Raw genomic sequence first — 16,000 nt, forward strand, 5'->3', positions numbered from 1 at the left:
GGTGATGGGTATTGAGGAGGGCACCTTTTGGGATGAGCACTGGGTGTTGTATGGAAACCAATTTGTCAATAAATTTCAGAAAAAAAAAAAAAAAAAAAAAAAAAAAAAAAAAAAAAGAAGATGTGGTATATATATACAATGGAGTATTACTCGGCAATCAAAAAGAATGAAATCTTGCCATTTGCAACTATATGGATGGAACTAGAGGGTATTATGCTAAACGAAATTAGAGAAAGACAAGTATCATATGACTTCACTCATATGAGGACTTTAAGATACAAAACAGATGAACATAAGGGAAGGGAAACAAAAATAATATAAAAACAGGGAGGGGGATAAGAGACTCTTAAATATGGAGAACAAATAGAGGGTTACTGGAGGGATTGTGGGAGGGGGGATGGGCTAAATGGGTAAAGGGCATTTAGGAATCTACTCCTGAAATCATTGTTGCACTATATGCTAACTAACTTGGATGTAAATTAAAAAAATAAATTAAAAAAAAAAACACAACACGCCAAAAACACAAAGTTCCACATCCACAGAGCATTTATGAGTCTTAGTTATCTTCACAGCTTTGCTGCACTTCTGTGCTTTGGTGACTTTCTGCTTGATTATCTTTAGACACTTGGATCAATGCCTTTTAGTAACTGAGTCCCGCCAAGCCCCTGGGGCCTACACCACAGCCAGTCCTTCCCCAGCAATCTCCTATAGATCCCTCTACATGATCTGTGACCTATTTCAGCCTTAGGATGTAAGTAGTAGCTAACACATAAAATTTATCTGGCAAGCATTTTAATGTATGAAAAAACATTCTCTCCAAGAAAAAAAAATTAAATAATTGCAAAAATGAGAACAATAGTTAGAAAATACTAAGTGCCTACCATCAAACATATATTATGCCTAATTCTCACAAAAGTCCAGGAAAGAATATATCATTATACTCATTAAAAGATAAAAAGACTGAAGCTCAGAGAGTTAGGGATTCGCCCTAGGTCACACAGCTAGAATGTGCCAAAACCAAGACTTGAACTCACATTTTTCTAACGACCATATCCATACTTTTTCTGCAACATCATGCTCCTTCCCAATGACAACAAAGGCCAGATTTCCAACTGCAATAAGTTCAGATATGCTAAAGAGACTTGTTAGGAGCTCTCAGATCACCTTATGTAAGAGGATACCTATTCATGGAGGTCCCTCTATACACTGAACCAGGCTGAACCTTTAGTTCATTTGTGGTTTGTGGGAAACAAGGTATATCAGAACTAAAATGAACATCTCGATGGAGGCTACAACCACCATTTGCTATGCATGTGGTGCATAAGTAGACTTTCAACTAAGTAGAATGCCCAACACAGCTCTATGAAATTTGGTCAAGGAGCTGGGAACTGACAGAAATAAATGAGACTATTAGAGACTTATTCCAGTATAAACAGAACTGGCCAGATGAATGTCTTCAGACATAAATCTACACCGATGGTCTTTGATGGAGATGCTCATAACAATCCACTGGGAAATGAGAAGAAATTATAAGAACTTCTCTTAACATAGTAATTCTATTTTTAAACATGAAATTAAGCTTTTCTAACACCTAATAAATAGGCTCATACCAGTGCTCTCATCCCTTCCTATGTCACACAGGACAAAAAGCACATCTGACATGTCTGGAGAGAAAATGGTAGTTACATGGCACAGCAGCCTAAGAGCAGAGCCCTTGTTCTTTCACTTGGCTGTTCTGCAACACACTGCAATTCACATGCCCTGTTTAAGTGGATTTATATGTTATGTTATCTTATCTGGTTGCATTAGTCATTGTTTTCCAGAGAAATAGAACCAATAGAACATAGAGAGATACATATAAGAGAAGATTTACCATAGGAATTGGCCAATGGGGTTATGCAGGCTGAGAAGTCCCACAATACGCTGTCTGCAAGCTCAAGAGCAAGGAAAGCTTGTGGTGTAATTCAGTGTGGGTCTGAACACACAAGAACCAGGGGAGCCAATGAGTTTAACTCCCAGTCTGAGGTCACAGGCTTGGAAACCAGGGGCTCCTGGTATAAGTCCCAAAGTCTGAAAGCCTGAGAACCAGGAACTCTAGTGTCCAAGGGCAAGATAAGATGGATGTCCAAGTTCAAGAAGAAAGAGAGAGAGAGAGAGAGAGAGAGAGAGAGAGAGAGAGAATTCACTCTTCTTCCACCTATTCTGGCCCTCAATAGATCAGGTCATGCCCACCCAAACTGGTGAGAGTGAATCTCTTTACTCAGTTTATTAAATAAAATGCTAATCTTTTCCAGAAACACTACCACAGACACTCACAAGTAATATTTTACCAGCTCTGTGTGCACTCCTTAGCCCAGTCAAATTGACACATAAAATTAACTATCACACTGATTTTAATAAAACGAATTGTTACCTAGCTTTAATAGAATGAATCTTCAAAAAAAGTAAAGTTAGTCGTATGACTTAAAATATTCCAGCCAAAGTATGTGGATGCTGAAGATAATACTAATGAGGCAAATACAGGTAAACCACAAGAAAATGATAGAGCTGACCCATGTCCTACTTATGATACTCTTTATATTTGGTTTGATCCCAGCCACATCATGAGAAACCATGAGTATTTATTTAAATAGAACAGAGGGACACCTGGGTGCCTCAGTCAGTTTAGCGTCCAACTCAATTTCAGCTCAGGTCATGATCTCAGTGTATGAGAGTCAGCCTCTGAGCCTCGCATAGTACTCTGTGCTATCAGTGAAGAGCCTACTTGGGATTCTCTCCCTCCCTCTCTCTCTGTCTCTCCCTCGCCTCTCTTCTCACTCTCTCTCTCTCAAAATAAGTAAATAAACATTAAAAAATTAAATGTAACATAAATCATCAAAATTCTTTAAAATGTGGATTTACCCACTGTCATCAGCAATGCATCTCAATCCAAGTATATAGTGTTCTCTGAGATATTAACTAATTACTGAACTACATATAAATGCTTTATAAATACATTGGAAGTGCTGCTCAACAACCTTTTACTGATAATAACACCTGAACAACAACAAAAAAAATGGAGACTGCTGATACGGGAGACCTTAATCTGGTCCATCCCAGGGAACTTCCCATAATTCAGAAGCCACTGGTAGATACTGAATGACTAGACCCAGATATTCCATGGCAAATACTTGAGCCTCTGAAGTTACACCTCCCCACCCCTCCCTTTGGGCCTCCAGAGCACACGAGTACAACCCTAATTGCCTTTGTAAACACAGGCAAAATCATTTTCAGCTGCCTGGGACTCTGCTGGGCAGATTTTGCTTTTCATCAAACTCTTGCTGTTCTCCATCAACCATGGTTGGAATGATTTGGTCTTGATTTGGATTCAGAAGCTTCAGTCACTGCTCTAAGCAAAATTCAATCAAAATATTTACCTCAATAATTTGGCCCAAAACTTTCCTCAAATTAACGAAGGAAAACTGTTCAGCCAGGTTACTGCAGAAAGCCCTTGAGCGTGGCAGAGCTGTGAAAAAGAAGGGTGCAGTTGGGAAGAGGAAGCCATATGCTGCCTAGATGTAGTCAAAAGTATATACAACATTTATTAGCTAAAGTACCACGAAAAGCATTCTAATCAGTTGGTTTCCTCTCATTAAATGTTAATTAGTTCATATGAGCTTCCTGCATAGGAAAGTATCAGGTACTTAGCAAAGCATTAGGAAAGAGGCAGGTCACACAGGGAGTCTGGGACACAACAGACACCGAGCAAGGACATTGTTACCTCACTGGGTGACATTTTTGTTTGAAGGCATATGTGAGCTTCTTGAGGAGGATCCAGAAGGTCTGCCAGAAACAAACAGACTAAAATTTTTATTCTGGTAATGAGTGTCTGAAATAACATTTGTTGAATTTTAAAAACACACTTAATGGGATTAGCTCTTGAACCAAATAGCATGATTATATTTAGATACACTTGCTCACACTGTTCAAGCCCACAGAACAGGATAATCGTATCACATTAAATGGCCTTTTATTTAGATTGTTTTGGTATCCTGGCTTATAAGCCACTTTGGCAAAAAGTTATAAAAGTAAGGGAAACAAAACTAACGGGCTGTGTAGACCACAAGATCATTAAGTCATTTGGAAATAGGTCATGGGATCACAGATGTCTGGAGCAAGAAGGGACTGCAAAGGTAGCTTCTTGAGGCTGTCATACAATGAGTCCGCATGAGCAAAACCATACCATACTCATAGCCTGTTCTGATTGGCCAGTGCCTGACCCCAAGCAGTTGCTAAATATCATGAATATCACTCCTGATAGGGTCTGAAGCACTCAATTCACAGATAAAGACACAGTGACCTAGAAAGATATAGTGAGCTGCCCACCCTACACATCTTGTTAAGAGAAAACCAGAACTTGAACTGGATCCTCATTCTCCAGTGCTCCTTTGGTGCTCTCACACTTCGCCATGAACTTTGTTGTCATTTCCCTGTATTAACTGGCGATGCTACAACCACCCTTTGACACAGAGTGACAAGGGCTATAAAGCAGGTTGAGCCAGTGCTTTGTTAACAAGCAGAAAAGCTATAAACCAATATTTTAGAAAAATAATGTCAAACATTCATTAATCACTTACTATGTGACCGGCACAGGTACTTTACAAATATTAACGTGTTTACTCTTTACAACAGTCCAATTAAGTACTTATGATTATTACTCCCATTTAACAGATGGAAAAACTAAGGTACAGAGAGGGTAAATAACTTGCTATTGAGGAAGACTTATAAGATGGTCCCCAAGTGGTATACACACTGTTAATTCCCTCCCTTTGGTTGTGGGCTGAACCTAATAAGTCACTTCAAATGAATAGAATACAGAAAAAAAAAGTGATGGGATGTCACGGCTAGATGATATGGCTAGATTACAAAAGCCTGTGATATCTGTCTTCCTAGCAGGCTCTTTTCCTGCTGGATTTGACGTCTGATATGTTGGAAATGCCCATGGGGCAAGGAACTGAGGGCAGCCTCCAGCCAAGAGCCAGCAAGGAATTTAAGCTCTCAGTCCAACGGTCCTCAAAGAATGGAATCTTGCCGACAACCACATGACTGAGCTTGGAAGTACATCCTTCTCCAATCAAGCTTCAGATGAGATCACAGACGTTGGGCCAAGGCCTTGATTGTAATCTTTTGAGAGACCAAAAAGCAGAGAACACCAATAGATCATTCTTTGATTCCTAATTTTCTACAACCTTAAGATAATATATTTGTTTTAAGTGCTCTGCTTTAGGGGAATTTGTTATGAAGCAAAAGATAACTAACACATTTACCCAACATTATATAACTATTAAGTGGCAGAGCCAAAAGTTGAACCTAAAGAGTCTGGCTCCTGAGCCTGTGCTCTTAAATAATGATACCACTCTACCTCTCAGAAGATATACCATATTCCTCACTAACATCATCATCACCATCATCATCATCATCATCACTACTATATATGCCAAACATTGTGCTAAGTGCTTTATGTAAATAAATTTATATAATCCTTAAAATGACCCTGTGATCCCAACTTGACAGTTAAAACAAATGAGTCTCAGAAAACATAAGTAACTCACCTAAGATCAAATAGAAAATTCAGGGGCGCCTGGGTGGCTCAGTCAGTTGAGCGTCCAACTTCAGCTCAGGTCATGATCTCATGGTTCGTGAGTTTGAGCCCCGCGTCGGGCTCTGTGCTGACAGCTCAGAGCCTGGAGCCTGCTTCCAATTCTGTGTCTCCCTCTCTCTCTGTCCCTCTCCCCCTCACGCTCTGTCTCTTACTCTCAAAAATAAATAAACGTTAAAAAATTAAAAAAAAAAACAAATAGAAAATTCAGAACTTGGCCCAGCTGAGTGCAAAGCCCATGCCCTTCCCACTAAACTTTGCTGCTTCTCTGTAACCAGAGAGCTCTATCTAACCAGTTAACGATGTCCTGAGAAATAATTATTTTCAACATTGGAAAGTCTGTATAACAATTTTTTTAGTAAATCATTGGTAACAAAATCCAATTGCTGCAGATTTTTCTGTTTTTTAATTTTTTAAAAAAAATCTTTATTTATTTTTGAGAGAGAGAGACAGAGTGTGAGCAGGGGAGGAACAGAGAGAGAAGGAGACACAGAATCCAAAGCAGGCTCCAGGCTCTGAGCCATCAGCACAGAACCCGACGCGGGGCTTGAACCCACAAACTGCGAGAACTGAAGGTGGACGCTCAACCGACTGAGCCACACAGGCTCCCCCAGATTTTTCTAACTTTACCATAGGTAAAAATTCCATGGAGCATTCCAATATGTGGAATGTGGGAATGCCATGGAAAACTTGTAGCAAAAAGAATGCTTTATTACTTTGTATATAGTACTTCTTGTTAGCAAATATAGCAAAGCATGAATTGAACATCAATTATAGGACACAACGTTTTCTCCAAGAGTGAAAGTCATAAAGTCTAAGTCTAGCATAATAACTTGCATTGCATATCAAATCTTGAATGACTCCCTTATTGGGCATTAGATGAGAGAGCTCTTACTCCTTGGCATAGCATCAAAGTCTGACGGTTCGCCCAATTTAGCTTCCAGCTTAACCCCCTATACTGCCACCACCCACGAAACTCAAATCTGATCATGCATATCAGGGCCTTGAATCAGATACCTACATTTTTGCTTCTAGGTAGAACGCATTGTTTACCAAAAGTGGGGGAAAAAATTTTGAGGGAGAAAAGTGAGAAGGGAAGAAGGAAAGGAAGGATCAAAAGAAGAAAGAGAGGGAGGAAAGGAGGGAAAGAAGGAAAGAAGGAGGGAGGAGAGGAAAAGAGAATGAGAGAGAGGATTTCACTCTAGTAATGAATCCCCAAATTCACTCAAATATTCTAATTGTAGCATAACTAATCACATTCCTAATCACATTCTTTAGAATATTTGCATATTGGGTTAGCTAGGAAGACAGGATATGCACAAAACCAACCAATAATGAAGAAACCAGTAAGCATTATTTTAAATGGTCCTTGAGTTCATGTTGAGATGGGACTATTGCCATGGTCCCATTCACTGTCACTTCCTTAACTGTCAGTTCTGGGATTGCTTCTATTTCTGTCTTAACTCTCTGACCTGCTTTTTTGGTAGACCAGAATCACTGCTGTTGTCTTGACAGAGTCCTTCAGACTTCAGCCGTCGGCCTTCCTCTTCCAAGCTCACACCCTCTTGTCCCTAACTGCATTAGAGTGAAGGAAAAAGAAAATACCTCAGTGGTATTTATTTGGCCCAGCAGAATGAAGGCGTACTGCAAGAGGAAATGATGGGAGTCACTGACCATAATTCCAAGGGGACGGCTTGGGAAAGCCGGTGTGAAACCTGCCACTGTCTCATTTCTTAGGTTCCAGTTAGGCATAAAGTTTAACTGAAGCTTTGCCACTTTTCAGTGTGTGATTGTACTTTTTAAAATACTCTTTATAGGGGCACCTGGGTGACTCAGTCGGTTGAGCGTCCGACTTCGGCTCAGGTCACGATCTCACAGTTCATGGCTTCGAGCCCCGTGTCGGACTCTGTGCTGACCGCTCAGGGCCTGCAGCCTGCTTCGGATTCGGTGTCTCCCTCTCTCTCTGCCCCTCCTCCACTCATGCTCTGTCTCTCTCTGTCAAAAATAAATAAACATTACATTTTTTTTTTTAATTTTTTTTTTCAACGTTTATTTATTTTTGGGACAGAGAGAGACAGAGCATGAACAGGGGAGGGGCAGAGAGAGAGGGAGACACAGAATCGGAAACAGGCTCCAGGCTCTGAGCCATCAGCCCAGAGCCCGACGCGGGGCTCGAACTCACGGACCGCGAGATCGTGACCTGGCTGAAGTCGGACGCTTAACCGACTGCGCCACCCAGGCGCCCCAAACATTACATTTTTTTAAATAAAAAATATTCTTTAAAATTTTCCCAAACTATTGGGTTTTTTTTTAATGTTTATTTATTTTTGAGAGCGAGACAGAGCGAGAGCAGGGGAGGGGCAGAGAGAGAGGGAGACAAAGAATCTGAAACAGGCTCCAGGCTCTGAGCTGTCAGCACAGAGCCCAATGTGAGATCATGACGTGAGCCAAAATCCGATGCTCAACCGACTGAGCTACCCAGGCACCACCCTGCAAAACTGATGGTTTAAAACAGTGTGCCTAGAGCTGTGTGGCTTTGGAAAATGCAAATACTATCATGGATCATTTCTTGTTTCCATCTCCCTCTCAAAATCTCCAGGTTTTTTAATCCCTAAACATCTCTCTCCTCCCAAGCACCCCTTGTTTGCTCCCTACAAGGCACCTTTTATGCCTTTTAGGCACAAACACTATTTAGTGTCATCTTTTAAAACTTATTTGGATGGAAAGCTTTGTAAAATAGATTATGCCCTTTGACCCAGGGGTGCCCCAGGGACTGTTGAGGTGTGTAGAACTGTCTGCCCCTTCACTAAATGGTCCCAGACGGCCATACTTTTCCAGTTCTTATGTCTGTTTTCTATTATTTTCTGCCTCCTCTCTGCCACCAATTTATTGTGCCTACTTCATTTCCCACAAATTCAGACCCACAAAATGAGTCTCCTAAAAATCAATTTTTGTTTTTGGAAATCAGAAATGGCTAGGATCTTAGCTATCACGATTCACTTTCTGACCCAAGAGTGTAAAGTTCACACACAATGAGATTCTTTAACAAGTATTCCCAGGGAATGAAGAAACACGGTTGTAGAAGATATGAAAGATAGTCACAATAGGACAAAAAGCAAAAACTAATATTTATAATGATGGTCGCCATCTGTATTTGCATTTATTTCAAAAATTGATTTCTTTTTTATTCAAAGTTCTGGAAACAGACAGATTCATTGGGGGTAGTTTTTCCTGCAGTCACATCTGCCCAACTGTATTGAATTTCCTTTTCTTAATGTATCATGAGGGTTGAGTTAAATGTTAAATATCAGTGTTTATAAAAGGAACATGCATGTTTGCTTTTCGTCAATTAAGGAAAAGCTAGTGACCTTTGTGCCACTAAGTTTTGTGCTTGTTAATAGCATGGCTTTCCCATTTAACAAGCCCTTCTGGTAAGACCTGTAACATCATCTCGTAAGCATAGGGAAAGCATGGGACATTAGGTGGCTCTGAAAAGAAAACCATGACCCAAAAGTGGTAGCTGCAGAACTAGGAAATGTCTCGTCATGACACTGGGGGTGGGGTGAGGGGGTTGACTCTTCACAAATGTACACATTAGGATCCTGAGGATGATTTGTTAAAAAGGTTACTTCAAAAATTCAGAGTTGGGGGCAACATAGTCCAAGTTTAAGAACCCAGATGCACTTAGAATCATCTAGAGAGATTTTTTAAAATACTTTTGGGCTCCCTTCACCCATTTTTCCCACCCTCCATCCCCTCCCTCTGGCAACCACTACTCTATTCTCTGTACCTATGGGCTTGGTTTGTTTTTGTTTTCATCTTTTTAGATTCTGCTGTAAGAGAGATCATACAGATTTGTCTTGCTCTAACACTCCACTTAGCATAATGCCCTCAAGGTACATCTATGTTGTCACAAATGACAAGATTTCATTCTTTTATGGCTGAATAATATTCCTAAGTGTATATCTCACAGTCTCTTTATTCAGTCATCCGTCAATGGACACTTAGGTTGTTTCCATATCTTGCTTATTGTAAATAGTACGTCAATGAACATAAAGGTGCATATATCATTTCAAGTTAGCGTTTTTGTTTTCTTTGGATAAATACCCAGAAGTGGCATTGCTGGATCATATAGTTCTATTTTAAATTTTATATAAAACCTCATCACTATTTTTCATAGTGGCTGCACCGATTTACATTCCCACCAATAAGGCACAAGCATTCCTTTTTCACCAACAATTGTCATTTCTTGTACTTTTGATAATAGCTATTGTAACAGGTACGAGGTGGTTTCAATGTTCATTTCCCTGATTATTAGTGATGTTGAGCATCTTTTCATGTACCTGTTGGCCTCCATATGTCTTCTTTGGGAAAATGTCTATTCACATCTTCTGCCCTTTTCTTAATAGGATCTCTTTTTTGTTTGTTTGTTAATGAGTTGTAAGAGTTCTTTATGTATTTTGTACATTAATCCCTTATCAGGTATGTGATTTGCAAATATTTTCTCCCGTTCAGTAGGCTGCCTTTTTATTTTGTTGATGGTTTCCTTTGCTGCACCTTTGATGCAGAAGCTTTTTAGTTTTATGTAGTCCTATTTGTTTATTTTTGGTTTTGTTGCTTTTACTTTTAGTGTCAAATTAAACAACAACAACATTGTCAAGACCTCTGTCAAGGAGCTTACTGCCTATGTTTTCTTTTAGAAATTTTATGGTTTCGGGTCTTATATTAAGTCTTTAATCCCTTTTGAATTCATTTTTGTGTATGTATACGGTGTAACACAGTGGTCCAGTTTCTTTCTTTTTTTACATGTAGTCGTCCAGTTTTCCCAACACCATTTTATAAAAAGAGGTCTTTTCCCCATTGTATATTCTTGCCTCCTTTGTCATAGATTAATTGACCATATATACGTGTGTTTTTTTCTGGCCTTTCTATTCTGTTCCATTGATCTGTCCATTTTCATGCCTATACAATCCTGTTTTAACCTTAGAATCTGTATTTTTAAAATCTCTTCCCAGACCCCTCCCCTCCACCTTCCACTCTAGTAATGCAACTTGGGAATCACTGCTTCAGAGACCGTTTGTCCAACCTGTTTGCAGACACATGGATGTTCTTTCCAACACTCTGGAGAAATGGACTTTGATCCTCTCTATTTGAATGCTTCCATAAATAAGGAACTCTCTACCCTATATGATAACTCGGGCCTTAAAGGGTCAGCTAATTCCATGAGAAATCCCTTCCCCTATAAAGAATCAAAGTCTACCTCCATGTAATATCCTCTTATCTGGAAACACACAAAATAACTCTTGAACCCATGACAGCACTTTAAGCATAGTAGGACAGCCTCTAAATCCTTTCTTCCATTGGGGAATCTCATCTACTCTCAAGTCTTTCATTACTCATTTCATACTAATGACTACTAAATTGCTATCTTTAACTCATAATCTCTTCTGAGTACCAGGTCTGCATATTCATCTGCCTACTGGACATCTCCATGTAGTTGTTCTGTTTCACGTCCATTCCAGTATGTCTACAAGTGTACTATCCTAAACCCCTTCAACCCTTCTCCTTCTCCTGTTTTCCCCATTAAGTGAATTTACCTCCCTCCCATTGTCCCAGGTGAGCCCTCTGGGTGTCAGGATCTCATTCCTGACCCATTTCAGCTGCCATGCCAAGTTCATCATCAAGTCCAATCAATCTCGTTTCCCAAATTCCCCCCTTGAATCTATCATCCTTTTTCATCTCCTAAATACCACCATCGTCTCTTCAGGAATTCACACAAGATCTCAACAGAACGCTTCCAGATTTGCTTATTTCAGCTCCTCACTATTGCCAGAGTGATCCTTCAAATACACAAAGCTAATCACATCTTGTCTCTGCTGAATGCCCTTGAAATATTAGTTCACAGCCCTCAACATGACCTACCATGTCCTTCATGGTCCCACCCATCCCCACCTCTTTAGTACTCTCTCTTACCTGTCTCTTTGTGCACTCTCCACTGGTGCTACTCAAAGTGAGGTCCCCAGGCTGGCAGCATTGGCAGTACCTTAAAGCTTGTTGGAAATTCAGACTCTCAGATCCCACCCCTGACTTTCAGAGTAAGAGTCTGCATTTTAACAAGTTTTTTCAGTTGATTCCTGTGTACCTTAATCCTTGAGAAGCACTGCTCTTCTACACATTAGCTCTGTTCTAACTTTTGAGCTTTAAGACGTACTGTTTCTTCTTCCTGACATAGTCTTCTTGATCTCACACCCCAAAGTTTTTTCTGACTAACACCTTCAGGTATCCATATAGATGCCATTTCCTAGAGAAACCCTCCTATAAATTCTTGTGACTGAATTAAATGACCCCTCAAATCTATTTCCCCTGCATCTTCCACATTGTTCCATGATCAAGTTTGTGTAATTAGTTACTTAAGAAAAATATTATCTACTGCTGTAGCCTTTGTGTCTAAAACACAGTATATGTTCAGGGGTGCCTGGGTGGCTCACTCAGTTAAGCGTCCGACTTCAGTTCAGGTCAGATCTCACAGTTCATGAGTTCGAGCCCTGCACCGGGCTATGTGCTGACAGCTCAGAGCCTGGAGCCTGCTTCAGACTCTGTGTCTCCCTCTCTCTCTGCCTCTCCCCTGCTCCCACTGTGTCTATCTCTCTCAAAAATAAACATTAAGCAATAATAAATAAACCACATATATGCTCAATAAGTATTTGTTGAATTAATGTTAAATGAATAGTCTGTGCTCATTAAATATAGGTTCCAAACCTCTTCCTGAAACCCAGATGTGCTATGACCCTAGATTTTCCCTAACAATGTAAGACTAGAGGTCCTTTTACAAAGAGGAAATGAGGTTAGGCTCATGTTACTTGTTTTTCATGAACTATTGCTTTATAGTTTATAAACTTGTTCAATGCTCAAAAGCCAACTCTGGATAATCTTACAGATTCATAGGCTGTTAGAACACAAGGCATCATGGAATTCCTGTGATTCAACCTCTGAGTCTATAGATGAGAAACCTAGGATCCAGAGGTTGGCTTTCATAAAAGGGTGTATCAGGTTTGCACAGGAGCCCACGGGTCCTCCTCCTTTTGAGGCATTACTTGCTTAATTGTTTTAATAGTTCTCTCTTTTTTTTTAAGTTTTGTTTATTTATTTTGAGAGAGAGTGTGTGTGCATGCACGAGTGGTGGAGGTGCAGACAGAGCAGGAGAGAGATAAGACCAAGCAGGCTCTGCACTGTCACCACAAAGCCCAAAGTGGGGCTCAATCTCATGAACTGAGACATCATGACTTGAGCCAAAATCAAGAGTCAGGCACTTAATCGACCGAGCCACCCAGACTCCCTTAATTGCGTATTTTTAACATTATGTCTCCACACCTCTATTGCCACTCACAATTCCTCCAACCTATTCAAGAATCTTTCAGTTTCCTAAAACATATTTAGTCTAGCAAAAGGTATTTTAACTTATTATTATCACTCAAAACAATCTCTTCACATTTTATCACATACTTTGGCCTTTAAGCATCATATACTACAGTGAGATCTAACTGTACCTGCTGAGGAATATGTTTCATGAAGGAGAGAATGGAAGTTAAAAGTAGTTGAGGAATGCTAACATTAAATTATCTTCATATATCACCAGGTTTATATTTTCTTTCCCACCCTCCTTACTCTGGATATAGTTTTAAAGAGTGGTTTTTGTCATTCCTAACATTTTGACAACCATCTTCTATACATTTGCTGTGCAATATGGTAGCCACTAGTCACATGTGACTATTAAGCACTTGAAATGTGACCTGTCCAAATTGAGTTGTGCTCTAAGTCTAAAACATACACTTGATTTGGGGGACTTCATGATAAAAATGATGCAAACTCTGGTTAACAATTTCTCATGTTGATTTCATGTTGAAATGATAATATTTTTTATATGTTGGGTAAAATAAAATATGCCATCAAATTTAATTTTCCTATTTCTTTTTACATTTTTAATGTGGTTAAGTACAAAATTTAAAATTGGAGGTGGGTGTCCCATTACATTTCTATTGGACAGTGTTACTCTAGGCTCTAGTCATTAAGATTGCTCTCTCAGTTTTATATTCCTTTAAAAATAACTTCTTTGTAATGTGTTCTTTTATGCTTTGTATGCATTCTGGTAAATAGAACTCAGTCAGGAGCTTCCATTGCTGCAACATTGAGCTCTGCACACACACAACCCCACCTAGTTTTCCAGTAGCACCCTTTGTTTGGGATTTGTCAAAAATCTCTTCTTAAATGTCTCACAAAATTCTCAAGTCATTTTCCTTTGGTCTGATAATGAAAGTCCATTCCTAAAAATAATACAAAAATGCTAATAATAATAGTGATGATTTGTTGGGCCATGACTGTCAGGCAATGTGATAAGTACTTTACATACATTATCTCATTTAATATATAGTAACTATGATACTATCCATCACACAGATGAGAACAATTGATGTTCAGTGAGGTTGTGGCAAAGACTCGCTAGCTCTTCCCCAGCCCCTTTCTCTTTCCTTCTCTGGTCATAACAAGGCTCTTCTTCCCAGTTGTGACAAACAGAAGCGTCTTGAGATATTGCTAAATGTCTCCTGGAAGACAAAATAGCCCCCTTTCCCCCTGTTGAGAACCACTGGTATAGAGTAGAAACTGCTTTTGTTATTTCCTCTAACTTTGGGGGATAAAATTTTTGGCAACCTGTGTCAAGGATTTATCAGCCACACTCTTCAGGCAAATGGAACTTCCAGCATATCCTCCCCCCACCAACAGTCACAGTCTGCCCTCTTTGTCCCTGTGCCAGCTTCAGGCTCTACCTAGTGTCTGCTTAATTTTTCTGGCTGGCAAGTCCATACAAATAATCCCTCATCACTCTCACGTACTGTTGTTCCTCTTTTTCCAAACACTCTCCAGGGTAACACTGCTAATCCAAAAGTCATAATTGTGAATGGTTTTTCTGCCACATATGTGGGCACCTCCACCCCAGGGGCAAGAACCAGCCCAGAGATTTCTGGGTTGACAAAAGTGCTGGATTTCGGATGAGTACAAAGAAGAAAAAGAAGGTCGAGAGACACCTTTATCAAAAAATTCTCAACAGGCATAGATGGAAATTTGTTCATTGTATCTAGTTCAAGATTTTATCAGCCAGGCCTTTTATTTACCCACTTCCTCTAAAGCTAGGTGGTTACAAAAGAAATATAATTCCAGTGCTCATTCAAATGACTTGGAAATCAGCTAGAATCTATTTCTTAGTCTTTTACATAATAATTACTGTTTTGAAATGCATGGTGTGTGTAACTGTTTCCCATCATGCATTACTTTTTCCTTCTCTCCAGCTGTGCCCTGAAGCCCAGTCACATGACCTATGACCAGATTGCTTCTTCAAGCCCCTTCCCTGAGAATCACATCAACCCAAATATTCATCTGGCAAGTTCAGCACTCTTCACGGACAAGACAATATCATGATCAGGTTAACATTAAGTTATAAGCTTCACAAAGCAAGGATCATTGTGTGTATGTGAGAATGTTTGTGTGTGAGTGCATGTGTGTATGTGTGCTAAAATGACCCTGACTTTCTTTACAACAAACTTGGAGTTTTGTCTCCTTTGCTATTTTTGATTTCTAGGCTACTTGGTGTAGACAAAGAAGGATCGTTTTCTTTCCCTTACTTCCCTTTCAAATCATGTGCAGTTTGGAAGGAAAGTAATGATTTTTTTTAGTCTATTTCCTTTCCAATAATAAGGACAAATATAGAAAGGTGTCCTGCTGCTTCATGTAGAATTATTTTAAGGTTGTTAAGTTGGCCTATCTAACTTTAATCAGGTGCAGACGAGAGCTTGCTGATCTATGCATTCTGAAATTTAACTGCTCCTACACAAACTCACTGCCTGGAAACAAGGAAGCCTGACACTTGGAGGGCCGTGCTGTCTGACAAACCAGATTAATAATGAATGAACCCATCTTGTATAATCAGGAAGGGGAGAAATGCTACAAATTAGAGATAAGCATGTTCTTCATTACAGGTGGCAGCAGGATGCTGCTTAGGGTATCACTGATGCTCAAATTAGCTGCGGGGCGCAGGGACCACTTGCTGCCTCTTGCTGTTTCTTACTTTCCTCTTGAGAGTCTCCTTCTCAAGGGATTTGCAAAACGAGAAATTCTGAAAATTCAAACTTGGGAGATGCATTTGCACCACATGAGAATGACAACTTATTATTCATCAAGGGTGTACAGATATTGTAAATGGGTTACATTTCCATCTTAAGTTAAAGTTCTCATATTTTCCAAATAAATTAGATCAAAATTATGCCAAGATAGGAATTTCTGCAAGATTTCTGGTATTCTCAAGAGATGCTT

The 16,000-nt window shown here is 39.7% G+C and overlaps 1 protein-coding gene across 11 annotated transcripts in view; it reads right to left on the reverse strand.

The window, feature by feature from the left end:
- VEPH1 (ventricular zone expressed PH domain containing 1) overlaps nucleotides 1–16,000 on the reverse strand; it is a 759,919-nt gene that overhangs the window by 468,204 nt on the left and 275,715 nt on the right. For 7 of the 11 annotated variants that reach the window (XR_007155827.1, XM_047876091.1, XM_047876079.1 and 4 more), the window contains exon 4: nucleotides 3,761–3,822. The exons of the other annotated variants lie outside the window; for them this stretch is intronic. The gene's annotated coding sequence lies outside the window, so the exon portion shown is untranslated. The remainder of the gene's footprint in view (nucleotides 1–3,760; nucleotides 3,823–16,000) is intronic. 11 annotated transcript variants of the gene reach the window in all.

This window comes from Prionailurus viverrinus, chromosome C2 (genome assembly GCF_022837055.1).
Source record: "Prionailurus viverrinus isolate Anna chromosome C2, UM_Priviv_1.0, whole genome shotgun sequence".
In the NCBI taxonomy this organism is placed as follows: Eukaryota; Metazoa; Chordata; class Mammalia; order Carnivora; family Felidae; genus Prionailurus; species Prionailurus viverrinus.